This window comes from Pinus tabuliformis, chromosome 5_2, assembly GCF_031772625.1.
Source record: "Pinus tabuliformis cultivar Carrire ecotype Pingquan chromosome 5_2, CPIR1, whole genome shotgun sequence".
Classification (NCBI taxonomy): Eukaryota; Viridiplantae; Streptophyta; class Pinopsida; order Pinales; family Pinaceae; genus Pinus; species Pinus tabuliformis.
The window spans coordinates 557,624,715-557,651,936 of record NC_142306.1 but is presented as its reverse complement, the minus strand read 5'-3'; the positions used below and the strand labels follow the sequence as shown (position 1 = coordinate 557,651,936).

At 37.6% G+C, this 27,222-nt stretch overlaps 1 pseudogene; it reads right to left on the bottom strand.

Annotated features, from left to right (window-relative positions):
* The window catches only part of LOC149160183 (bidirectional sugar transporter SWEET15-like), a 60,792-nt pseudogene extending 34,002 nt beyond the window's left edge, over positions 1-26,790 (bottom strand).
* Between the last annotated feature and the right edge of the window lie 432 nt (positions 26,791-27,222).

Genomic DNA, 27,222 nt, shown 5'->3' with positions numbered 1-27,222 from the left:
CAGGTTCTGGGTCACAGATTGCTCAAAAATCAACTGTTTTTGGCCAAATCAAAGCTATCAATCAAGTACACACTAAAGGATGAAAAGGAGGATGAAAAGCTATCACTAAGAGCTATTCAGAGTCCTTGTGGATCAGCTCTTCAAATCATAAACATGCCCAGAAACTGAGCTAGAGTAGATGCCCTCTACTTTGCATTTGAAAGATCCAAATGCAGTTCGATTCGGTACTCCCTGTGTTTAGGAAATGAATAGCAAAAACACAAACAACCAACAAGATACGATTCCCCAGCGGAGTCGCCAATTTGTTGTTGGGAAAAGTATCCAATATGGAATGACCCTATCCCACTCTAAGGGTGATAGTACCTCAGCAACAATCGAAGCAAAGCTATCTAAGGTTTCTTCTTTATGAAAGTAAAATAGGGGAGAAAGAGATCCACTAACCGATGTCTTTCGCTAATGGTTGATCCAATCTTCTCTCCTTGCTGCTTGCTCCCAGCTCCTTGCTCTTTCACTGGCCCAGCTACACCAAGATCCTGCAAAATGGCAAGAGAGGGAAACTACAAGAAGCATACATTCATAATTGATTCAAGGATTAGAATAAATCAAATACACAAGTATAACAATACACCATTGAGACACATGCATATAGAAGAACCTCAAATGCTCTATTAATGGAAGAAGTAAAGTTCAGGAAGTGATACAACCATAAAAGGCCCAATCCAGCATCACCTCCCAGCAGAAAGAAATCTCCTCTTCACCTCCTTCAAAGCAAATCACCAAATAGTTCTAAACTCAAACCAACAGCACTTCCTTACATTCACCAGATTCCAGCCCCCTTAGACCTCATGAGAGAGCTCTATATATAGGAGTTTTGGAGAAAGGATGAGTCAGCTTGAGGCTGGCATGAAGCTGACTAGTGTCCTCTCCCACTTCAGTTATTCTTCAGTTCTTGAGTCCACTTGGAGGTTCTTGCTTCCACTTGGAGATCTAGACCCTCTTACTCATCACCAGTCGAATTCCTTGATCCAAGTGTCATTTTGGAAGCTTCTTGGGCATTGACACCTTGAGGAATGACTGTGCCACATGTCCCAACTCACCCAGCGCAGGTAGCCTTCTTTGCAGTTGACATTCAGCGCATGTAGACAGTGGAGCAGTTGACATTCAGCGCAGATGCTCAGTGGAGCAGTTGACATGATCCAGAATTAGCTTGTTTTTGAGTGTTTTCAGGTGGAGAACTGCTATTCAGTGCTGTGGTTTGCTGACCTTGTTCCTCTAGGGGTAGGAACAACATGTTTAGGGACTTTGGATCCCTTAGATTATGGAAATTTCATGCTTCATGCTGTAAGGCACAAAAATGTCTATAACATAGACCTTAATGCTCGCATCTCACCAGCACTAGATCTTCATGAGGAGGTAGTTCATTGCCTCTGTGAAAAACAAGACAAGATCTTCGTTCAAGTAAGTAAAAGGGTTTCTCTGGATGAATCTATGATAGCTGATAGAAATGTTAGTGTTGGGTTTCACGAAACATCTGAAATTTCTTTTCTCATGATTGAAGAATGTAATGATAATCCAACTGTCATATCATATGAAGATGACTTACCATATATTCAAACTACAAAAGATCAGACCATTCAGGATTGCATTTCAAATTCTTCCTCATATGTTTCATGTTTTGAAATGTTATTTCAAGAGGAGATCTGCTCATCTACTTGTTCAGAATTTTTTGAGGACCAGGAACATACTCTTTCCGAAGCACATGATGAAGGCATATCAGAATTTGAAGCAAAGGATACCTTCTTCTTTCAACAAGAGGTAAATCTTCATGTTTCCAGGATCCAATGGCAGATCTCTTGCAGTCAACAATGAAGGTGATTATTACAGTATTCAGTGATGAAGGAGAATATGGTCAACTATGTCTTTGGATGCCCAGTGATAGGTTTGTATTGTTGACCAGAAGATCTGATCAAAAGAATCAGTCAAGAAGGCATCTGCTTGATTGGTTGCATAGGCATTTTGATATAGTTTGATTGTATATTGTCTTGTAAGAAACACAGGTGGTTGTCATCATGATTTCAAATCTTGATGGACTGCTGCCCTTCAATAAGCTTTGTAAGTTCTTGTTTTAGTTAAGTCAGTCATGAGTCATTTGTGAGTCAGTTCTCAGTCATGTAGGTTTCATAATTGAGTCGGTTTGAATCAAGTTTCAGTCAATAAATGAGTCAAGGTCTTGTATTGTTTGTCAAATAATGACTCCATTGCCCAATGATTGAAAGGCACTGGTCTGCTCTCCCAGAGGTCTGCGGTTCTTGGCACCTCCAAGGAGCTACCATCCCCATTGGAGCCAATGTTAGTGTCAGTCTTTCCAGCCTTCCTCCAGTGATCAAATATGCTCTTACAAAGTGGTCTCAGAGTGTCAAGGTCAAATTTTGTCATTTCAGTGAATCTTCAAGCAAAATTTGGTCACTAGGCATTAGGTCTAGGGTTTGCTCTCACTCTTTTCAAAGTTGCCCAAATGTCAATCTATGTCACTATTCAGCTGAGTCTATCATCATTCATAGGGTTTTCATTATCATCTCAGTGTCTAATGAGTCATTGTACACCTTGTTCATGCTTCAGTTGCGCCTAGGCAGGGTCATTTCCCTCTCCTAGGGTTTTGAAAGCTAGTTTCTCTTGAATGGTCAAATCATTAGCAAAACTTGTATCCTGATGTTCACACACCTTCCGCTATCCTTAAAATACCTTACCAAATGCTTCCCATCACTGAGATCCCCCAAAATCCTCATTTTTGCACAAACCCTAGTTTCTAGCTACAACCTGGAAATTTTCTAGGTTGGGCCTGTGTTTTGCCCTTTTGGACCCCTTCCCCTCACTCAATCTCTTAGATTCCACTTTCCCCTGCTTCCTAACATCCCTCCCTACTCCCCTAAATTTCCTCAAGAATTTAGAAGCCCCCTATCCCCTTCATTTCGCTCCATTTCGACAAAATTCCTTGTTTCACACATCGGGACAAGTCGCACTCAAATGATGTTCCAGAGCACTAAAAGATGAATTTTGGAAAACTGAGAGCGGTTTTTTTCCATAACATGCCAAAAAAGAAAAACCTCCTTCAATTTTTTCACAGGTGTCATGGTTTTAGAGAAATGTCAAAATTACAATCGTCGGATCCAAGGAGGTTGGCCAAGGCACTAAAAAGGAGAAAAAGGCCCGATCCCCTCCACATCTTGGCCGAGGCTTCCTTGAAGGACCAAGGCACTAAATAGCCTAGCCACAACACAAATCCCAAGAAATTTTGAGCATTTGGGTAAATTTTGGTTTTTTCAGGCAATTTACAGGTTTTCTCCATTAACGGGTCTCACCCCCCGCGCGACCCTTCATCCCGGCAACTCCATTTTGCAAAAACTTAGAATTTCCAGATTTTTCATGAGAAGTTACATATGCTCATCCATGGACAAGGGATTTTATGAAGTTTTGGGCCTCCATAAAGTCAAAAAACAAGCAAAAAATGACTTTCTGCCACATTTTTGAGACACAGAAAGCAGTCTTGGGAGATTGAAATTTTGGAGGGACAAATGACCACCAAATTCATAAATTCCAGTTAGGTTGGAAAGTAGACTCATAGACCTTTCCAACTAGCCTACGCTTGCTCAATTTGGACACCTGGAAGTGCCCCAAAAGTGGTCCCAAAGGCGCGCAACCCGTCAGGCAGAGGGGCGTGACCTGTCAGGCAAATTTCTCCAAATTTCACTGTACAGCTCAGAAAAACGCAGTTTGACCCTGTTTGACTTTTTGGGGTGGATTATTATGCTATTTGATGTAATTAATGTACTTTTATGACACTTTTACACTTATGTACCTCTTCTAGAAGATTCATTCATGAAAAAGGTGAAAATTAAATGAATGAATTAGTTTCCTAGCTTATAGAGGCAAGTTGTTTTGACTGCCTAGTTTGTAGTTCTTAGTTTAGAAGTGGTTGAAACAACTCCTAGGATAGTGAGCTCGACCCATGGAGGCAGGGAAAGAGGTTAGATGATCTATATTATGTACTTTCTTGCTCATTTTCATGGTTGGACTCTTGAGGGATAAGCTATCATTGTATTATTCAGTGTATCTCTGCAATTTTTGGCTAAGGAAGACCAGGGTTTTGCAGTCCTTTTTGGGATTCTTGTGGTTACATGTATTGATGGTGTGTTTCTCTATGTACTTGTAAGTGTTTTATGTGAATCATTTCCTTTCTTTTCCTTCTGCACATTAAACAAATGAAGTGTTAAAGTAGAATTCATGACTGTCATGCTCTGCTTTTAATTTTTTTTAATTTCAATGTTTTCTGCTGTTTAAGGAGAATTCAAAGTTATTGTTTGCTCTCCTTAGATCCTCACCTGTCTTTCTCATCCATTCACCTCAATCTAAGGCATCAATACCGTCTCCTATCTCGCCCCAAAGAACCCCCTGCAGAAACTGTGTCCAATCCCCACACCCAAAATTGCCATCTCCTCAATTTGCCACCAAAAACCCTAAAAACCCCAAATCAACCCTTTTGATCAGTTTACTAGCCTAAAATCAGTGTTACCCTATTGGTCATCTCACCCATTGAAATTTTTTATCGAGATTGACCGGAGAGAGCCCTCCCCTGCCCCGTAGGGCTAGCTACGAGGCTAAGTGGTTTGATGTTGCCTTGAGGTTTACCTTTCTCAGCCTGAGGTGAAATTTCAAGTGCTAACAGGTTCATCATCCTCACCCTAGTAAAGTGCATCAACAATCTGATATGATAGGCGTACAGAAGAGAAAATCTGCCCTCACAACTGAAATATATAATTATGAGTTTCATCAAGGGAGCATATGTGTCCTGTAGATACTTGAAAGGAAAAACTCTACTGACATGTCTCTGAAAACCAACCTTGATGTAAGGCTCATAATGCTCTCTCTCTACCAGTTTCCTCTTATTCCACTGCTCACCTACATTTGTAATACGATTGCTTGAGCAATAGTCTCTAGTGTCAAGGTGAATTTCACACCTACCAAAGTGACTTGGCCATTATGAAGATGGAGCACAAACAATCTGGCCAGCTCATGGTGGTACTTGACTTTATCCACCATCTGACAGAATTGATAACAAGATTGGTGTTGAAAACATGTAACAGCAAGAGGACAGGCCAACAGTTCGGCAAGTGAAGTAGGCTCCTCCCGGTTATGTTTTCCACTCTTATGAGGCCTCCTTGGTGCATGCATTTCTCTAGAAGAATCACTGACTGTTTCCTCATTTTTGTCATAGGAAGAATCTGACTCCATGTTTGCCAATTTTTGAGTTTTCCTAGATGAGTATGAAGAGATTTTATGGTGTCAATAGGTTTTGGCTGCCAAAGATATCAATGTATGAGGGACTATGGATGGAATGTGTATCAGGGGTTTGGGAATGTTGCTAATAGGTTTTTGGGGGATTGAAAGGGTTTAGGGAATAATATTTAGGCTTTGGGATAGTGATTAGGGTTTGGGGATATTTGACTAGGGTTTGGGATAGTGGGATTAGGGATTTAGGGTTAATAGTTTAGGGATATGGGGAATATGGAATAGGGAATATGAATGAAAAGGGAGGGAGAAAATGAAGTGGGGGAGTGAGGTAGTAAGGGAGTAAAGGAGTGAAAATGTTTAGGAGTGGAGTTTAGCAAAAAAATATGCAAAATGTAAACCCTATGCAGTGGTTTTTGTAACAAGCAATACAAGGAGGTAGGGTTTCATTTTTTCCCATTAAATCATCATAAACACCAAGATAAACTCATTGATTGGCCATGAAGGAATGTTAACTTACTTGGACAATTGAGGATTTAGCAATTTTGTGAGTTTGGAAGAGGCTATGAGTGAAATTGGGCCTTGCAGTCCTGTGCGCTGCGCCACCTCACAGGTGCACTGCACTTTCTCAATGCGCCACGCCAGTTATAAAATTACACTGCAGATCGTTGCCCAATGCGTCGTGCTAGATGAGTGCACTGCACTCCAACCCCAGTGCGCCGCGCCAGTGAGAATGCCAAACTTGCTGCGAATTTTGCCTCCTTTGCTTCAACATGATTGTTCAATTGATCACTCTTTCTCCCTTGGACACAAATGTACTTTTTAAACATGAAAAATATTTTATATACATATAGTTTTGATTTTTCATTTACAAAAACCCACTCTTCTAATGTTTGATTTTGACTAGCTTTTAAAACTCTGTTTTTTGGGCAGTTTGCTTTATTTTTTGCCTTTGATGGACTGAATGCTTTCACTTTTTGTTTGCTTTGCAGGTGGTGGAGTTGCAAACGCTTGGCAAGTTGACCAGGGCTACCTTTGAAGTTATTACAAATAGAAAAAATGAAATTACATCAAATTTGTACATGAAAGCATAAAAAACTATGTTTTTCCTCAAAACAGGGTTTTGAGGAAAAATCAGTCACTAAGCATTATTGAGAATTTTGAAGACCTTATTGACAAAACCCTAGACCTAATGAGACCTAAAACCCTAAAAATGACTTTTGCATATTTAAATACAAAAAATGACTGCAGATGATCTAGATGTATGAAAATGGGCGAGCAAGTAAATTACATGAGGGAAAATGTATGATATGCCACTACCATCAAATGATCCATGACCCTAATGGAATGCAGCTGATCGGGTGAGACTCCTAACATGCAATGCAATAAGAGAATTTGATCATTGATGGAGGGATGAAGATACCAATACTAACATGCAATATCAAATCTGCTTCATGGCCTGCCTCCCTAGAGTTGCATATGAAGGGGCCTAGTTGGTCTTTTATTTTGAAGTTGGCCTTCTTCTTGGCATTGACAAAGTTTGTTTCATCTGCACTGATAATCTGCCTGTAGTACTCTAAAGCAAATAACCTCATTGGGAGGTATCTTGGGAGCTTGTATGGTGCCAGCATGCAACCATAAATTATGATTTCAGTATGGTTTTGGTACAGGTACCAATCACCTACCTTGGACTGTTTTGAAAATTGTAGGACCCTTTTTATGTTTGAATTGATTCTTGGAGGAGGGCTTCCTATCAACATTGTCACAATTGGATGCACAAATAGGTCAATGAAGTCAGCATATGAATATGGGGACTAATATTTATGGATTAATGGAGTCCAGAAAATGACTAATCTAGGGTGACCTTTTGTGTCAAGCTTCTGAAGAGTGAATGGGAACTTACCTGACGGATAATATAGGAAAAGATGGTACAAAACAAAGGACTATTTGAAGACTCTCTCATTGCTCATTCTAAGAAACTGGTCATGCATCCTATTAGCTATAAATTTGGCATAATCATATATAACAGCAGGAGGTTGCCCTAGAGTGTAGATGGACATGAAAGCTAGGATAATTTCATCAATATATTCGCTGGTGGTATAACCTAGGACACTAGATATCATGGCTATAATGTCCTGACCCAATGGGGAAAAAATGGCAGTTACATATGGAGGGGGATCCTTTGGGATATGTCTTTCTTCTCTGATGAAGGTTTGGAACATCTCAGCCAATTTTGCAGTGGTAAGCTTGGGGAACTGGTCTAATAAGCTCCCAATTGAAATAGGAGTCAGTTTTTGCCCTAGTTGGAGTTGTAGAATTTCATTTATAGACTCAATAGTGATGGTAAAAGGTATGGTCTGTCTTAGGGACATGACTGCTCTTTGACTAGGAATATAATTGGCATGACAATAGTGGACAATTTCTGGGAAAATGTGGACTTCTGGGAACTGGTACTTGGGCAAATTGGACCTCCAAAGACCAATTTCATCAGCGTGGTTCAAGTATCTATCCCTACTTTGATAGTGTACTTTGAGCGGGGATTCTTGGACAAAGGTGTCCTTTATCTGAAAATCTTTATCAGCTAGTTGGAGGTGGTCCAGGTCTAGATGGGGAGTGGTAACAGGTCTTACATCCATGGAAATTTGGGCAGCCATTCTCAGTTCTTGTGGATTTGAGTATGGGGGGTGATTTACAGTGTTTTTAGGGCAATGGTGTTCAACACAGAGTAGGTTTGAGTTCTTTGAGTTTCTTCAATTAATTTTTATCTTAACTAAGAATACTCAGTAATTGGTTTTGAAATTGACAGGGTTTTTCGGTGAATTGTGGCTTAAATACCTGGAATTGAGGTAAAATGGCTCTGAACAGGGTGGCTGGCAACTGCAAATGGTCGAAAGGGCTCTGTGTAGGCTGGAAAGCTAACTGGGTGCTTTGTGGCGCCTTTGGAGTGCAATTGGACATGGGTTGACAGCTTCGACGTTCGCAGGTGTGTGCATGCGTTTCAGAGGTTTACAGTTGAAATTCCAATGAAAACAAATGATTTGGGGTTTTTTTGGCTTTATGCGCAAAAGTCAGTTTTGGCGGGTACGAGGTGAACAATGGCCATTTTGTCATGTAGCGGCCGGGTGGTAAACAGTTTCTATCACACCACTTATGGGTGTTGGGTGGTTTTCGGGAGGGACCACCCGATTCCACTCATCGATTGACATATAGCATCAGAGGATGGTGGACAAACCACTTTATCAGGCCGATATCGTTCGGCGAATGGGTTGGCCTGATACAGTTAAGGGCCATCGGATGTGGAGGGAAGCGATCGCATAGTGATCGAGCAGGGAAGATACACGGAGGCTAGTGGGGGGCCCGGTGGGCACTTAAGTGCAGCGGTATCGGGGTTAATGATGGCTTAAAGAGTGATTAGGCCATCGGGGTAATTAGTGGAGGTTTTAATATTTTTATGGATAAGGGGTAATACTATAGTTTATAACTAAACTAATGGGTGGGTTTATTTTATATAGAGGAGTTAAATATATACGTGATAGTGGGTTTTCGGGAATTAATATGTAGAAGTTAGTAATTAATATGAATAGGCGAAAAAGGGACAAAACACACTAAGAAAATGCTTTTTCATGATTTAAAAGCTTTTCACATATTAACATTAATACTTAAGGTAATGTGTTTTTGTGGGTTTTTTGGGAAAAGGGGTTTTTCATGGGGGTGATTAATTTCCCTAGGAAAATAGTGTTTTAACCTTAGGAAAAGGGGTTTTATTAGGGAAATGAGGGGGAATGAATTTTTAAGAGGGGAATTTAGTACTTGATCTCCATAAATCATTGAGCCAAGGGTTCGGTCCCTCCAAAAGTCAGAGAAATGCTCTAAGACTCTATGACTTAAATGTTTTAAGTACTTTGAACTTTATTTATGGGAAATTAGTTAAATAAAAGGTGAAATGAATGGAGGAAGTTAATTAATTGACTTTGAAATCCATTTACATGCTTGATTGTTCATTCATATCTAGAACATATGATGGAAGATGATAAATGTGCTTTTGTCTAATCAATCATCATACTTTTGCAACCTTTCTCCTACTTACCCTTCTACTCATCCTACCATTTTTTTCTTCACTTTATTAGGGTGCATTTGAGCTAGCAAACCCTTATCAAATATTTTTCTTTTTCTTTACAATAGAAAACTAACTAAATCTAACCTTATTACATCCAAGGGCTCAAATTAAACAGTTGAGCTCCTTTTATTTACTCTACCTATCTAATTATCTGCTAAGATTACATTGTTTGGCGAGATTTTTATTCTCTATCTATAGACATGAAATTAAAAGCATGAAATAGTCAATTTTAAACATTTTGAATATCATGGATTGTGGCAAGGATTGCAAACTGCACACAATCATTTATTATGCACAAAAAGTAAATAGTAGTGGCATTTTGGCTTGCTCACTTTCCTAGTCCTTTTTCTTTTCTTGAGGTTCATATTTTTAAATCCTTTTTGACCTAATTTATTCTTTTTATCCTTTGATTATTCTTTTAGGACATACCCTCTTTACATTTTTTAATTTTTCAATATGGAAAACATTTGCAGAAAGCAAAGGTATGTACATATTACAGGTTTAATCTTAGTCATTCAAAATTATGACTCCTATTGGTATAGGAACCTAACACAAAATATATTTCAAACTTGGTATTTTTAAACAATTCCATTATTTCATAAAAGGTTCCCACAAATTCATAATAGCATGATTTAATTTAATTTATTTATTATTTATAATATTATTTCACCATTTTAATATTTAGTGAAAAATTAGCTATTTATACCTAAAACTTCTAGAATAATAGCAGGTGACTTTCAATTAACAAAGATGCATCACTATCTTATTTTTACTTTAAATAATTTGAAAAACACACTAAAGCAAGAGGAATTAATAGGTTGAGTAACATGACATTTTTCATTAAGTCCCCTAAAGTTAAAGTTAAGGGTATATGTTAAGAATTTTCTTCAAAATATAATAGTAAAATTTGTAAAATGTGAAAAGAGAATTATCATCAAAAGTCTAATAGTTATGTTGGGAGGCTTGGTGGTGGAGGAACAATTCAACCATTAACTGAGGGGTAACATAATAGTTTATGTGTTGATCGATATTGCATAGTGATTAATATTAAGATTGTGTTTCAACATTTCAAAGAATATTGAGTTTTGGTTATGTAATTTTGGAAGCATTTTTAATTTTCAACATTTTTTGGGGGATTGTCTAGTTTTTAAATTACTAAAATTTGCATTATTTGTAATAAATAATAGTTAGATATTTTGGATAAGGAGAGATATTTTATGTTGGTATGAGTGTTTAATAGTTTATCGTTAGCATGGATTTATAGACTCATAAAAATATTGGTGGGCATCTTTAAGATTTTTAGCTTAGATGTAATTCACTTGGAACTTGTATTTAATTTTACCCATTGATTTTTTTTTATTATGAAGGTGAAATTCCACTTTAAAGGAGAATACTAGACCATAAACAACAAAGCAGGGTCTTTCACAAAGAACATGAATGAATTATTTGGGATTGCCTTGGTAGTAAACATATTACTGCTTAGGGATTTTTCTAAATTAACAAGTGTCTTTAAACACAATTGATATATTTTGGCAATTACTAAAACTAGAGAAATTTTTGAGGTTATAGAGGAGGAGCTTGCCCTTTTGTTCTTAGAGCCTCCATGGAGAGAAAGCACAAGGCTTTAGGTCAAATCCTTATGTATGTTATAATCAACAAATAAAACCATCTTTCAAATGTTTTTAGCAAATATCAACCTCAGTTGTTCAAGTGTGATTTTCTCACTATCAATAGCCAAGGTGATGATTTTCCTAATAAAAGTTTTCACAAAAATATATATACGCCCTCATAGGGAAGACCAAGATACATGGTGAGCATCCTCTCTTGCATGACCTCTAACATACATATCAATCACCTTATTAATCATACTCATTCAAAAGCCAAACCTAGTTTTGACAATGTGAGTGTGTAATATTGTCAACAATTTTCCAATGTTGTGTCAATCTAATCCATGTAATGTTGAAATTTAACTACACGATAGAAATAGGTCCTGTAGGGACCTATTGTGGCCACCAACAACCCCCCTCCTTATTTAGTATTAGCAATAACACTAGATAAGTGGGGACCCTTAGTAAAAAATTCAAAAAATTCAATTAAGGCTCATGTATTTTACTCCTTAAGAAAACATTGCATCGCGCGAAGAATGATAGGACATTTCCTTATGAGTAAAAAAGATAAACTGCGAGAGTGCAACACAAATTCCATCGCATCGCATGCATTAAGAAACACTCACATTGGAAAACCTTAAAAAATCATCGATAATATCGCATATCGCATGAAAACACATAAACATTTAACAATTGTAATGATTTGCTATTTTGCGATAGCGCGATACTGTGATCCGCGATCTTGCGATAGCGCAATCGATCAACCTTGCGATAACACAACATAATGAAATTTGCGGTAATGCGATACTGCGATGCGAATCGCAGAAACATTCCATCACAGACTTTCCCCGGCTCAACATTCAAGAAAAGCTTCCCATAAACCAAGAACTGGATACACGCTTTAATGATAATTAATGAATTATACGACAGTTGTTAATGAAAGACGGTTTTGTGTTGTTCGAAGAGTCAGGTTACGTCAGGTGGCATGTTTTTGTACATCTGTAGAGCTTAAAGCTTTCTTGTCAATTTTTATTATCATTACTCTCTCCTCATGTGTGAACTGCAGGAATGAAAAAACAGAAGTAACACAAAGCAATGTGCAGGAAGCCATCAAGGAAAAGGGTAAAGCTCCAATGCTCAGAGACAGAGAAAAGATGCCCTCATAAACAGATACCGCATGCAACAAAGCCGCAGATTCATAGAACGCTGCTGAGCTATCCATTACAGATATTTCATTCACAGTCGTGGTTGAATGAGTAATTGAACAATGTTGATATCAATAGGCGGTTTAACGCTCAAGGTCAGAAGCTCACAAAAGCAGTATTTTTACAAATTTTGAAGCTTATATCCAGTGAAGGAAAAGGCACTAAAGGCGAAAATCACATCAGAGAGGCCCGGATCAAAGAACGAAGGCAGTTTCCGATGCGCGATTAGCGCCTAGAAAATTGCTCAAAAAGTAAAGCCTCTAACTGCTTAGTCACTTGTAAGCCCGGAAAACGCAAGAAAGTAATGGTAAAGAACAAACTGGAAACATAAAGCTGAAAGAAAAGGCAGAAGCAATTCGAGGATTAACCAAGTGGAACTTGGATTATTACTGGGCATACACAGTAAATCCACATAGCCAGAGAATGACTCTCGAGTATATCATCGATTTTTCTAAAAAGATGGTGCCAGCTCTTACCATTTCTATTTGCTTAGCTCAACCAAAAGCGGAAGACAGTCAGCCGACTCTACCCAAGCTAATATTGAATGTTCGCAACATTAAGGAGCAAATGCAGAAATAGTTAGATATTAGATTTAATTTTTAGAAATAGTTTTGCTTAGAAAAATGGCGGTCATTTAAACCGTATCCTGAATCTATGTAATTAAGTTATTTAGTTAGTAGTCTTTAAACCCTTCTCATGCATTTAGAGAAGGGTCCAGAAATTTATCAAAAACTTGTCCTTAGAACATGCACTTTTGCACCCTCAGAGGAGGTTTTGGTGAATGAATGGATCAAGATTTGTTGATGTTTGCATTTGATATCTGCTACTGATGTTGCACTTCTATACTCTTAGTGGATGTTAGAGCAAGGAGAGATAAATCATTGTTGCTTGAAGCTTATGAGTAGAACTAGTCATAAATGGTACTTTTATCTCTTGACCATTTCTGCTTATATGTTAAAGTGATATACAGTTTTTAGTTGTTTATGTATTATTGCATGAATTCCTGAGTTATCATTTGGCACTTTTGTACGGTGATAGCTATTTATTTATGCTTAATGTATGAATAGCTCATTATGCGATATGCTTTTTACAACTGTTTTGTCTAACTTTTTATGTGAAGTGGTTCATCTTGATTGATTTCCTTTCTTATAATCGTTGAATGATATTTATTACCAGTTGTTATTTGAAATCTCTTTAGATCGCATAATAGAAGAATTACATACCGGGTTAGTATAGATTTAGATGTGCTGTTTATTAGATTACAATAGCATAAAATTAGATTAAAGTTTGAATTAGAATATCTTAGATAGGAACTATTAGATCAGCAACATCAAATTCTACATACACACACTCATAGATTGGGAAACTGGTCCCATTATCCCCAATCGGACTCGCTATACCAAACGGATAAGGAGCTGCCAACCAAGGTCCGGACCGGGAGGGTATCCCCCTTGTTGTCGACCCAATTTTCGGGGCTTCAACATATTTGGCGCTAGAAGGAGGGCCTGAACTATGAATGGCAAGAAAATCCAAATCTTAATACCATTCTGAGAGTAAATCGCCCTCATCATCTCCCCCGACTTCTCCATTACATTTAAATCCAGAGTCAAAAGTCGCTCAAGTATCAACCACTGCTACACACCCTGATATTTCAGAATAATATACCGTTGAACTTCCTGAAGTCGAATCCCTGATTCACAAACTTCAACGATTTTTCATTTCTCCTCAGAGGTCTGATAAATCTCAAGGCAGCGTGACTTCGCAGTACAACCCTGCTCATCCCCTAACTAGGCTAAAGAATGAAAAGTTTGGCGTCCAACCAACCGAATTACCTCTTCCCACCAGGAAAAGAGCGAGGAAATCACTTAAAGAGTCTGACAGTGAGACTCTTTCGTCAACATCGTCCATCTCAACTACTTCACCGCGAAGTCAACCATCCACACCTCCACTCCAGAGCATCGTCCATATGTCCACTGGAACCCCCACAACCCTGCTTCAATCATCTACAATCGTAGTATCCTCATCTTCCCAGCCACAGGGATCATCTTCCGCACTTTCCTCTGTTAGCAGTTCAACAATGGCCCAGTCTCCATGGAATAACCCTGGGGCAGTCTTAATGCCTGCACCCTTGAGTCAAATACCAGCCCATCCTAAGAAATGGTTGCCTAAATTCAATCCTGAGGTAGGCATGATAGCAGAAGAGCACATAAACAACTTCATGCTTTCCATTAATCTCAATGGGGTTACTAATGAAGATGTTGTTGTTCGGCTTTTTCCTTATACACTGCAAGGAACAGCCGGGTCATGGTACTTTTCATTACCCTCCGGATCCATCACAAGTTGGGACATCTTCCAGGAGCAATTCCTAACCAATTTTGGTGATGATAGGTCTACGACAACGTTAATCAATGACCTATCCAATCTTAAAGCCAAAACTAGAGAGCCTATCAAGGATTTCAATTTACGTTTCAACAAAATTCCTACTGCTTCCCAGCCCCGCGAAGAAGTACGATGTGAATGGTATATCACCGCTCTGCCATCGAACATAGCAATCTTCATGGACATGGCCAATAAAACAACCTTAGCTAAGAACATGAAAGAAGCAATAACAGTAGAGAAACGAATAATAGCACTGTAAAAGAAATCCGCGATAGAGGAACGTAAATCCAAAAAAGTCACCTTCAAGGAAGACTCCAAGAAGAAACAAGCAAAAGATCCATTTGATTTGGAAGGATTGTAGAAAGTTCTAAAAACCATGTCCAATGAAATGGTCGACATAAAAAAGCAATCAGCAGAAACTTCTTCAAAAAAGCCCTACAGAGCTTTTAAAAGAGGTCCTTCAACGGATTCAAAGCCACCCAACGCCATTTCAAATGTTGAATCCTAGGAAGAGGAAGAGGAAATTGCCACTGAAGGGCAGACTGATGACGAAGAAGTTGTGGAATTACAAGGAATGTGGGATTTCATCCTCCCACAAGAAGAAGATCAAGAAGTATTTCCAGTTAGCACACGAAGCAAAAATCAGCTTGATCCTCCCCAAACTACCCCTAAGCCGAAGAGTGCAAGCTCTACAATAAAGGATAAAGTCGCAACAAAGAAAACGATATCTAAAGTGACTCAAACTAGCCCATTCCAAACAGATGAAATGACTCCATCTAAAACACTGATAGTGTGTCAGATGAAATGGAGTACAATATTATTGAAGACATGAAAAAGACTAAGGCTAACATCACCCTTTACGAACTGAGCAAGTTGAAACATCAACATAAGATTATGATGAAAGAATTATATGCCGTGCCAGTTGCACCTTTGCCTGCCGTTGTACTTTCTCAAGCTTCCCATAACATGGGAAGACCTCCAACTAACGCAATCAATAAGATTGATCCAAATGACATCGCCCTAATTGGAGGAAGATCAAGATCTCACACTCCCCCGTTTCTCCTTACTTATGATATCTTCAATAAAATTGTGCACAATTGTTTGGTAGATTCTGGTGCTTCATCGAATATTTTACCCAAATCTATATGTGCCAAGTTAAATGTTCAACCACAGAAATCTGCAGTGCGCATAGTTCAGCTAGATCGATCTCAAGTCGAAGTGATTGGTGAACTAAATCAAGTAACCATAAGGTTGTCATCCAACCCGAAGGTATGTCAGGTTATTGACATTCTAGTTGCCGATATCCCAGAATTCTATGGCTTAATTCTTAGCAGGGATTGGTCAGAAAAACTCCATGGATACTTCGCAACCGACTGGTCGCACATGTGGCTGCCCTACAACGGTAAACCGAATCAAATAAAAGTTGAACGAGAGCTACACCAGAAGTACATAGTAACGGAGTTAGAGGGAGAAAATGAACCAGTAGTGTATAACAGCAACAATATTGGCAATTACTCGGTAGATTCTTTCCTTGGAAATTTCAATGCTCATGCATCACCCTATTTAGAACACTCTGTTTTGTCCCAAGTCGAAAATTTTTCTCGAACTGATAGTTCGAAATGTATCAATTTTTTAGATAAACCTGTAAATAAATCTTTGTTTTGGAAATTATTTTTTGATGGTTCTATATCTAACAAAGGAGAAGGAGCAGGATGCGTTCTGATTAGTCCAGAAGGAGATAAAATCATGCTCACATGCAGACTCGAATTCGATTGCACAAACAATACAACTGAATATGAGGCTTTGGTTCAAGGCCTGTACAAAGCAATCGGGTTAGATGTCAAGTATCTTCAAGTTTTTGGAGACTCTGAGATTGTGGTTAAACAGGTACGTAACACTATACATTTCTTATCAGGTCATTTAAAACATTATCAATCCTTAGTACAAGATCTTACTGAGCATTTCATAGTATTTAATATTTCTTCAATCCCCATACTCCAAAACGCAAGTGCAGACCTTTTGGCTAACGTAGCTTCTAAGCTTATTCCGTCCGAAGATTTTAGTCCAAATAGATTCTCAATAGAATTAATCTTTATACCATCCATTCCTGACAACATCACAAATTGGAGAGTATTCAATGATGATCCTGATATCGTAAATTTCCTCACATCTGAAGGATCCTACTCCAATCAAATAATTGACGAATACCAGCACGATCGACAATTGCAACAAAATAGCACTAATAATGTTATACCTAAGTCGGTGGTCAAGTTAGAAGACTTGTACGATTTGAAAGATCGGTTTAAGAGGTCTACCAATTCAAAACTCCAAAGTTCAACCTTGAACTACGAATTAGTAAACCTAGGGACCGATGCTAAACCACAAAGCATTAATCTAGGCCTCGGCCTAGCCGCTGAAGAGAAACTAGCGTATATTCGTCTTTTGAGACAATATAAAAATGTTTTTGCCTAGAATTATGATGAGCTGAAAACATACGACACTTCCATCATCCAACATACTATTCCCATGATCGATAATGAAAAACCTGTCCAACAAAATCTGAGAAAGATCCACCCCAATTTAGAAAATCAGATAAAAACTGAGCTCAATAAGTTATTGAAAGCCAGAATAATCTTTCCCGTCAGAAATTCCAAATGGGTCTCCAATATGGTACTTGTTAGAAAGAAAAACAGAGATATTAGGATTTGCATTGACTTTCGGAACCTTAACAAAGCCTATCAAAAAGATAATTTTCCTCTACCACCTATGGAACAGATACTACAGGCAGTGGCGGGCTCAGAATTAATGTCTTTCTTGGATGGATTTTCAGGGTACAATCAAGTTTTGGTACATCCTGATGATCAATTGAAGACCACATTCAGAACTAAATGGGGCACATACGCATATCGAAAGATGCCATTTGGTTTGATTAATGCTGGTGCCACATTTCAGAGAGCCATGGACATCACATTCAAAGGTTTAGTCAATAAATCTGTAGTAATTTATTTGGATGATATAACAGTGTACTCGAAGAAGTGAAGCAACCATCTCAAAGACCTGAAACAAATCTTTCAACGATGTTTAAGGTATGGAATTTCACTTAACCTAAAGAATTTTTTTTTCGCGCTAAGTGAAGGGAAACTTCTAGGATTCATAGTGTCAAAATCCGGTATTCACATTGATCCCGACAGAATCAAAGAAATTTCTGAAATATCCCTACCTCATAACAAAAAAGCCATGCAATCTTTCCTTAGTCAGATCAACTTTGTAAAGAGATTCGTTCCAAATTTTTCACGAATCGTGTCTCCTTTGCAAACCATGATTAAAAAGAATTCAAATTTTAAATGGGGTCAAGATGAACATGAAGCATTCAACCTGATCAAACAAGCTATTATTAATGCTCCATCTTTAGCAACTCCGAATTTTTCAGAGCCTTTTATTTTATACACATTTGCCTCAGACAAGTCATATGCTGCGATTCTAACTCAAGCAAATCAAGAAAAATCGGAAGCTCCAATTGCGTTTTTAGCTCAAATTTACAGGGTGCTGAACTAAATTATTCAGAGGTGGAGAAACAGGCTTATGCTGTTTTCAAAGCAGTCAAATACTTCAGACCTTTTTTACTTAAAACCCATACTAAGATTATAGTACCATTTCCAGCGGTAAGGAATCTTCTAGTACAGAAGGATGTGGGTGAGAAAAGGGCCAATTGGGTTACTGCCTTACAGGAATATGACATTGAGATCAAACCAGCAAACATTGTAAGAGGTCAAGGCTTCTGCAAATGCTGGCTGGAGCATCACAAATTTCTGAAATTCCATCTGAAGAGGTACAAATGTGTGAGGTAATCCTAAACGATGCAGAATCATTATATGCTGATATCATTTTTTATCATAAGAACGGGTATGCTCCTTCACACCTTGATCATACTAAGAAAAGAGCTCTAAGGTTGAAATCTAAACAATATCAGCTCATAAATGATATTCTTTTTAGAAAAAATTATGATTCTGTTCTTCTTAGGTGTCTTGAGAAAGCTGAAGCTGAAAAAGTTTTGCAGGAACTCCACGATGGGCCGGCAATCGGACATTATGCTGGAGATGCTACTGCACATAAAATATTATGCGCAGGATATTACTGGCCCACGCTGTTTAAAGACTTGCACAGTTACGTGAGAAGATGTCAAGTCTGCCAAACTACTGCTGGAAGACAAAATAAGCTGTCCCTGCCCCTACAGCCGGTAAACATAGAGCAACCTTTCAGTCAGTGGGGCTTGGACATAATAGGTGAGATCGTTCCTCACTCTTCTAAGCAGCATAGATACATCCTCACAACAACAGATTATTTTACTAAGTGGGTAGAAGTAGTTCCACTCAAGACGGCTAATTCTGAAAATATCATTGAGTTCATAGATCAATTTATAATCACCAGGTTTGTATTGCCATCTGCTTTAATGTTTGATAATGCATCATACTTTTCTGGAAATGCAATGACTGAATTCGCACTTAAAAGAGGATTCAAACTTAAATATTCAGCTAATTACTACCCACAAGGTAATGGGCTAGTTGAGTCAACAAATAAAAACCTAATCAGGATTATTAAAAGAACAATTGATCAAAATCATAAAAATTGGAACAAGGCTTTGATATATTCTTTATGGGCAGATCGGATAACGCAAAAAGCTTCTATCGGCACTTCTCCCTTTAATTTAGTTTATGGGAAAGAAGTGGTTCTTCCGAATCACTTAGCAATTCCCTCTTTGTCTTTAGTACAATACATTGATGAAGTACCCACTTCCTCCTTACAGCTAAGACAAATGGAAATAATTGAATTAGAAGAACAACAAGAACAAGCTAGGAAAACGCATGCTCATCATCAAGCACTAGTAAAATCCTCTTTTGATTCAAACATAATGACCAGAAAAGATTTTCAGATGGGATATTTAGTTTTAAAGTGGGACAAGGCTCATGAAGAAAAGGGCAAACATACAAAATTACAAAGGATGTGGCTTGGTCCTTTTCAGATTGTAGAAGTCATAGGTCCATCAACGTTTGTGTTACAGGATTTAGCAAGTAAGAGGGATCCTTTGCCTGTTAATGGACAAATTCTCAAGAAATATTTTCCATAGAAGATTATTCTTCTATTTTTGTAGAATAGTTGTTTTTCTTTTTCATAATAAAACCAGTTGTGAATGGTTACAGTAGGCATTTACGAAAAAGACACCAATTCTCTTTCAGATTTTGAACTTTTCGCTTGTATAAATAGCAAATCTTTTGGAAAACTGATCTTTATTATTGATAGATACAGTCAAAAACTTTAGCTTAGATATGATACTAGTTTCAACTTCAAAAAATTTGATGAAAGCAACCTTTAGTGAAGAAATTGTTTTATCTCAGTACAATGAAAGGTATCAATAACAAAATAAAGATTCTCTGTAGAACAGTTGTTTCCAAAAACTCTATTATTGTTATCCAGAGCTATCTTAAGGAAACAATGACTTCCTCCCTGCTAAGGAAATCGCAACTTTCAGAGGAATAACCCAAGGATACACTTTATCTTGAAGAATGAGAGGTCTCATCACGAGCCGGCTTATCATTATCACAGATATTATAACTTGCTAACTTTGCCAATATTGTACACCACAACAGGGCAATGACCCAAGATTGTTGCAATCAAAAGACAAGGGGTCTCATCACGAGCCAGCTTGTTTAGCAAAGTTATAAATCAAGTGAATGACTATGTCATAATTTGGCTACCAAACCAAGACATTGTTCTTTAAGAATAAAAAGAAAATCAAAGAAATAAGTGTGGATATGGATTTTTCTTTGAAAGTTGTAGGCCACCTCAAGTAGGATACAGGATCATTGCTGGGTAACAGGTAACCCTGCCGAGGCTATAAACGCCTGCTGGCAGCAGAGGCTCTACCTACGACAAATGAGCATATTTAAAATTGGTTTACAGAGGAGACTTTGTTTTATCTTTACAAGACCAAGTAATGGTTGATTTAAATACAAGGACTAGCCTGAGGAAGCAAATAATCAAAGTAGAAAAAGGTTGAAACAAAATATCATTGACGGTTTAAAGCGTAATTTACTTTATCTTTCCATAATAAAGTTTAATTTTCTGAAAAATTTTCTGTTTTGGAAGTTTTAAAAATTCAATAGAGAAGAAAAGATAACTGCTTCTTCCAAGTGAATCGCCAATTGTTGTGGCCACCAACAACCCCCCTCCTTATTTAGTATTAGCAATAACACTAGATAAGTGGGGACCCTTAGTAAAAAATTCAAAAAATTCAATTAAGGCTCATGTATTTTACTCCTTAAGAAAACATCGCATCGCGCGAAGAATGATAGGACATTTCCTTATGAGTAAAAATGATAAACTGCGAGAGTGCGACGCGAATTCCATCACATCGCATGCATTAAGAAACACTCACATTGGAAAACCTTAAAAAATCACCAATATCCGATATGCGATATCGCATATCGCATATCGCAATGTCGCATGAAAAACACATAACCATTTAACAATTATAACGATCTGCTATTTTGCGATAGCGCGATACTGTGATCTGCGATCTTGCGATAGCGCAATCGTTCAACCTTGCGATAACACATCATAATGAAATTTGTGGTAATGCGATACTGCGATGCTACGATGCGAATCACATAAACATTCCATCACAAATTTTCCCCGGCTCAACATTCAAGAAAAGCTTCCCATAAACCAAGAACTGGATACATGCTTTAATGATAATTAATGAATTATACGATAGTTGTTAATGAAAGATGGTTCTGTGTTGTTCGAAGAGTCAGGTTACGTCAGGTGGCATGTTTTTGTACATTCGTAGAGCTTAAACCTTTCTGTCGATTTTTATTATCATTACTCTCTCCTCATGTGTGAACTGCAGGAACGAAAAAACAGAAGTAACCCAAAGCAATGTGCAGGAAGCCATGAAGGAAAAGGGTAAAGCTCCAATGCTCAGAGACAGAGAAAAGATGCCCTCATAAATGGATACCACATGCAATAGAGCCACAGATTCACAAAACGCTTCTGAGCTATCCATTACAGATCTTTCATTCACAGCCGTGGCTGAATGAGTAATTGAACAATGCTGATATCAACAGGCAGTTTAACGCTCAAGGTCAGAAGCTCACGAAAGCAGTATTTTTACAAATTTTGAAGCTTATACCCGGTGAAGGAAAAGGTGCTAAAGGCGAAAAACGCATCAGAGAGGCCCGGATCAAAGAATGGAGGCAGTTTTCGATGCGCGATTAGCGCCTAGAAAATTGCTCAAAAAGCAAAGCCTCTAACTGCTCAGTCACTTGTAAGCCCGGAAAACGCAAGAAAGTAATGGTAAAGAACAAATTGGAAACATAAAGCTAAAATAAAAGGCAGAAGCAATTCGAGGATTAACTAAGTGGAACTTGGATTATTACTGGGCATACACAGTAAATCCACATAGCCAGAGAATGACTCTCGAGTATATCATCGATTTTGCTGAAAAGATGGTGCCAGCTCTTACCATTTCTGTTTTCTTAGCTCAACCAAAAGCGGAAGACAGTCAGCCGACTCTACCCAGGCTAATATTGAATGCTCGCAACATTAAGGATCAAATGCAGAAATAGTCAGATATTAGATTTAATTTTTAGAAATGTTTTGCTTAGAAAAAGGGCGGTCATTTAAACCGTATCTTGAATCTATGTAATTAAGTTATTTATTTAGTAGTATTTAAACCCTTCTCATGCATTTAGAGAAGGGTCCAGAAATTTATCAAAAACTTGTCCTCAGAACATGCACTTTTGCACCCTCAGAGGAGGTTTTGGTGAATGAATGGATCAAGATTTGTTGATGTTTGAATTTGATATCTGCTACTGATGTTGCACTTCTGTACTCTTAGTGGATGTTAGAGCAAGGAGAGATAAATCATTGTTTCTTGAAGCTTATGAGTAGGACTAGTCATAAATGGTACTTTTATCTCTTGACCATTTTTGCTTATATGTTAAAGTGATATACAATTTTTAGTTGTTTATGTATTATTGCATGAATTCCTGAGTTATCATTTGGCACTTTTGTAAGGTTGTAGCTATTTATTTATGCTTAATGTATGAATAGCTCATTATGCGATATGCTTTTCACAATTGTTTCGGTTAACTTTTTATGCGAAGTGGTTCATCTTGATTGATTTCCTTTCTTATAATCACTGAATGATCTTTATTACCAGTTGTTATTTGAAATCTCTTTAGATCGCATAATAGAAGAATTACATCCCGGGTTAGTATAGATTTAGATGTGTTGTTTATTAGATTACAATAGCATAAAATTAGATTAAAGTTTGAATTAGAATATCTTTGATAGGAACTGTTAGATCAGCAACATCAAATTCTACACACACACACACACTCATAGATTGGGAAATTGGTCCCATTATCCCCAGTCGGACTCGCTATACCAAACGGATAAGGAGCTTCCAACCAAGGTCCGGATCAGGCAGGTATCCCCCTTGTTGTCGACCCGATTTTCGGGGCTTCAACAGGACCTTCTACACCATCATCCCACACTTTATGCTTTAGGTGATAGTTACATTTCTCTACTCCATAAGCTTCCTAAGCATATTGTCTACCACAACTTCCAACACTTATCTAACTATTGTGAGTTTGGGTGGTTGAACAATCCAAAGTCTATGGACCTTGACTCATCATTGAATTTGGCCTTTATTTTAATTCTAGAAAACATGAAAACATACAACTACATGCATTTTATTTGTAGTTAAAAATCATTTTACCTTCGAGAAAGGTGCCAACGATACTTGGCACTAATCATTTGAAAGATTGTTGTCTATGTCAGACCTACTTTTCAAAATTATGTTCAGAAATGAATATCAATTCTAACCCTTTCATAAAACTGTGAATTTATTAAATCAATTACTTTGAAGTCCAAAAATAAAAAGGCTCTTACCTAGTTGAATGAAAATGCCAATTATGTAGAAGTGGCCTCCTTCTCCATTTTCTTCCCTATTTAGATTTAAACCTAATTGAGTGTAGCATATATCAACTATAAACATATGAGTTGCATTTTGACACAACGTTGTAATTATAAAGTGGATGGGAGGTGTTCATGATTTATATAGGACCAAATATGGGATGGGACTTTTGCTAACACATATTTGCTCACGTAATATGGTTGAATCCCTGTTCAAATCATGTTGGAAACTATAAAATTGAAAATAGCGAGCATGTGACCAATCTCGTGGATTCAATTCTCTCACAACAAGATGGAAATACACTCAACCCCTCCAATTACCACCACGATTAGTTTTGATAGCACTATTTCTTATCTAAAGCTCCCTCTAGATATCCCTGATTGTTTCTTGTTTTCTATTTTTATTATGGCCCCTATCTCTCCCATTAGGGAAAATCCCTTGCTAAATATACCAAGGCGAAAAGTGTCATTTATGTTTTCATTGCTACCTTCTAGCATTTAATTCTATCCACCATTCAAGATTCTCTTAATGCCATAGAAGAAGATGTCAAATTTGAAAGAGCATGTAGATAAGACAAGGACGTTGACTAGCTGAGAAAGGATTTTGTTCCAGATTTGGGAAACAATCACACAAGAGACACCAAATTTCTCAAAGCACACTAAAACTTTTTTAGCTCATGTTTTTCTTGCTTAAGAGTCAAATCAACAAGAATTTAGGTAGCAGTTAAAGAATATGGAGAAGAAAAATCAACTTTTTATCACTCTCCACTCCTAGTTGGTACAAAAAAATGTAGGGGTACTATCATCTAAACTAACGGGTTGCTCAAAAAGAAATCATGTTGTGCTTCATTCTACCAGGGACGTACAAGAGAAACATTCTTACCCCTAACTTCGAGTTCTCCATATAAATATTTTATCTATGTTTTTATCAAATTCTAAGTTTTTTGTGTCTGAGTTATTTTATCCAGCATTATGTTAAAGTGGGTATTGTTTCCTATGTGGTAGAGAAACTCAATTTCCTCAGTAAGTTTCAAGTATTCCTCTATGCCTTCAATGCTTGGTATGGCTTGGATTCCAAATGGGAAAGTCAAATTTGTTTTTGTTATTTTGTGAAATATTTGATCAAGGAGGTATTTTGAGCTCATTTCTTAACATTCACATGCTAGTCAACATTTCAAGCAAACCAACCTTACAGCCTCTCTATTTCTCTATAATTATATATTTTATGATTCAAATACAATAAACTAGAACAAATTACTCAAAAAAATTTAAGCTACTTACCTCAATTAATCATTTCAATAATAAAAATTATTATTACTATTATTATAAATTATCATAAATTTGTAATTATCATTAAACCTATTATATAAACAATTTTCCATACATTACAATGTGTGTGTATATATATATATATCTATATCTATATATATATATATATATCTATATATATATATATATATATATATATATATATATATATATATATGTATTAACATTGTCATATTCTTTATAATTTAATAATATTTCTTTTATTTTTCAGTTGACGGGCTGGAATCTTTTGCCAACAGTCAAGGGGATCTCCTCGGTGTAGGTTCCCAACTAGAACCTGCACCATTTGTGATAGGGATCCCTTCCGGTATGTAGGCCCGACTGTCGTTCAGTTTTGTAGAGTTTGCTTCGGACGAAGGTGAAATGTGGACTTAATTGAAAGCATGAACCTCAATAAATACAAGGAAATAATTGACAAATATCCTATGTCGCATAAACCATGAATAGCCAAACCATAAACAACATAAACCTTATGTAAAGTTACTGTTAGCAGGCTTTAGATAAGACTCATGTATTCCAAGATAACATGCTTAACAATTATAAATCAGTTCACAACGATCAAACATTTATGAGTATATGTAACTGTGCAGTCAAAACAGATTATACCAATACCAAAGAAATAGGTCACCGACACGAGTATAGAGTTAGAAAATCAAATACCATTCATACGAAGCAACACAAAGTTTGGAGTATGAGACAACATGTGAGTAGACCGCAAATCAAATAGCTTTCAAGAACATTCGATCCATAAAGTGAAGAAAATACTCATGGCATTAGCACATAAAACATTTGAAGAATCCAATAGTGGAAACATACAATCACTCCTTGCATATATTAAAAGGACATAAATTCTCTCAAGCAATGTATATCTCCAAAAGAGTCCTCCGCCAAAAGTTCCTTACAAATGAGGCATGAGGGTATATTTATAGGGTAAGAGTGACTCTTGGCCTACCCTTGACTCTTGGACTACCTCATAACCTTTCGTATTCACAACATGAATTTTGGCATTCTACATGACCTTTCATATTCACAAGGTGTTCTATGCTATTGTATAAAAAACGTCACAAAAATTACTATCAATCTAATTTACTAATTTAATACTGGCAAGTTCTGGAATGTAAAGCCCAAGCTGTACCATAAAATACGTGCACCACGGGTTGTATTCTACTGCAATGGGAGTAATCTGTGGCTAGTCTTCATCATGGTAGTGCAGGAACTTGAGTGCATCTGGGATGAGGGTGTTCCGTTTGACATGCACTTGATTATTCAAGGTTACCAGTTTGGTGTAGAGCCTCACTGGTTCTACCACATAATGTGTGATATTTTCTCTGGTGATTGGGATGTCCTTTGTACGGGTTGCTTGTTTATATGTCTCTACGAATGCTTGTACTTCCTTGGTGATCTCATCCTGCTTCCTCACTTGTTATACTTCTCCTATCGAGGGAACTCCATGTAATTGGATCACTAATTCCAAGCCGCTAAACAGATGCCTATAGGATGCCAGTACCCTCTCCACATCTTTGGCTAATTTGTCTTTGGACTGAACTTTGATGCAGAGTTGGACCTTAGTATTTTGCATGGTGATCCAATCTTTCTTAGGGACCACCGTTGGTGCTCCAGGGTACTTGACAGACCATTCATGTATCCTATCCAAAGCAGTCATAGCCTCTTTAAGCATGGCGACTCTTTCTTTTGTGTGTGCTTGGATGGCCATGATGGGGGCTACCGTGTGGTGTAGTTTAGACATCTCATCGTAGACTATTGCCATGTCTTCACCCAAAGTCTCTATTTCGGCCTCAATTGCTGCTTGGAATTCTGCTACGCTTGTGTGTACTAAGTAGAGTGTTGTGTTCTCTTCCTCCATATTATTTTTCTCTTGTTCTGCCATGGTGGACCTTTGTTCGGATGCATAAAGCCTATTTTGCAAATCTGTGATCTATTTTATCATCTTGGCCACATTGTGTTCCATGGCAGCAGCAAAAGCCATCACGGCCGAGGTGATCATTTTAGGGTTTGTTGTAATGTTAGGCATGATATCTTTGTTCGTGGTTATTGACAAGGGCTCGACTGAGTTCCTACTGCAATATTTCTTCCTTTCTTGTACGATCTTAAGGTTTATTTCATCAAAAGTGAGTTTAGTAAGATCTAGGACCTCCTCGTCTTGATCCTCCGACATACCCAACTCTTGGAGTGGAAGGTGTCTGCCAATGAGGGGAGTAGTAGGGGGTACATCAAATGGAGGAAGCTCGCTCTGTCTCGTGCCTAGGTTAGTTGTTTTGCTACTATCCCCTTGTTCACTTTCCTCGGCTTCCTTTTCCTT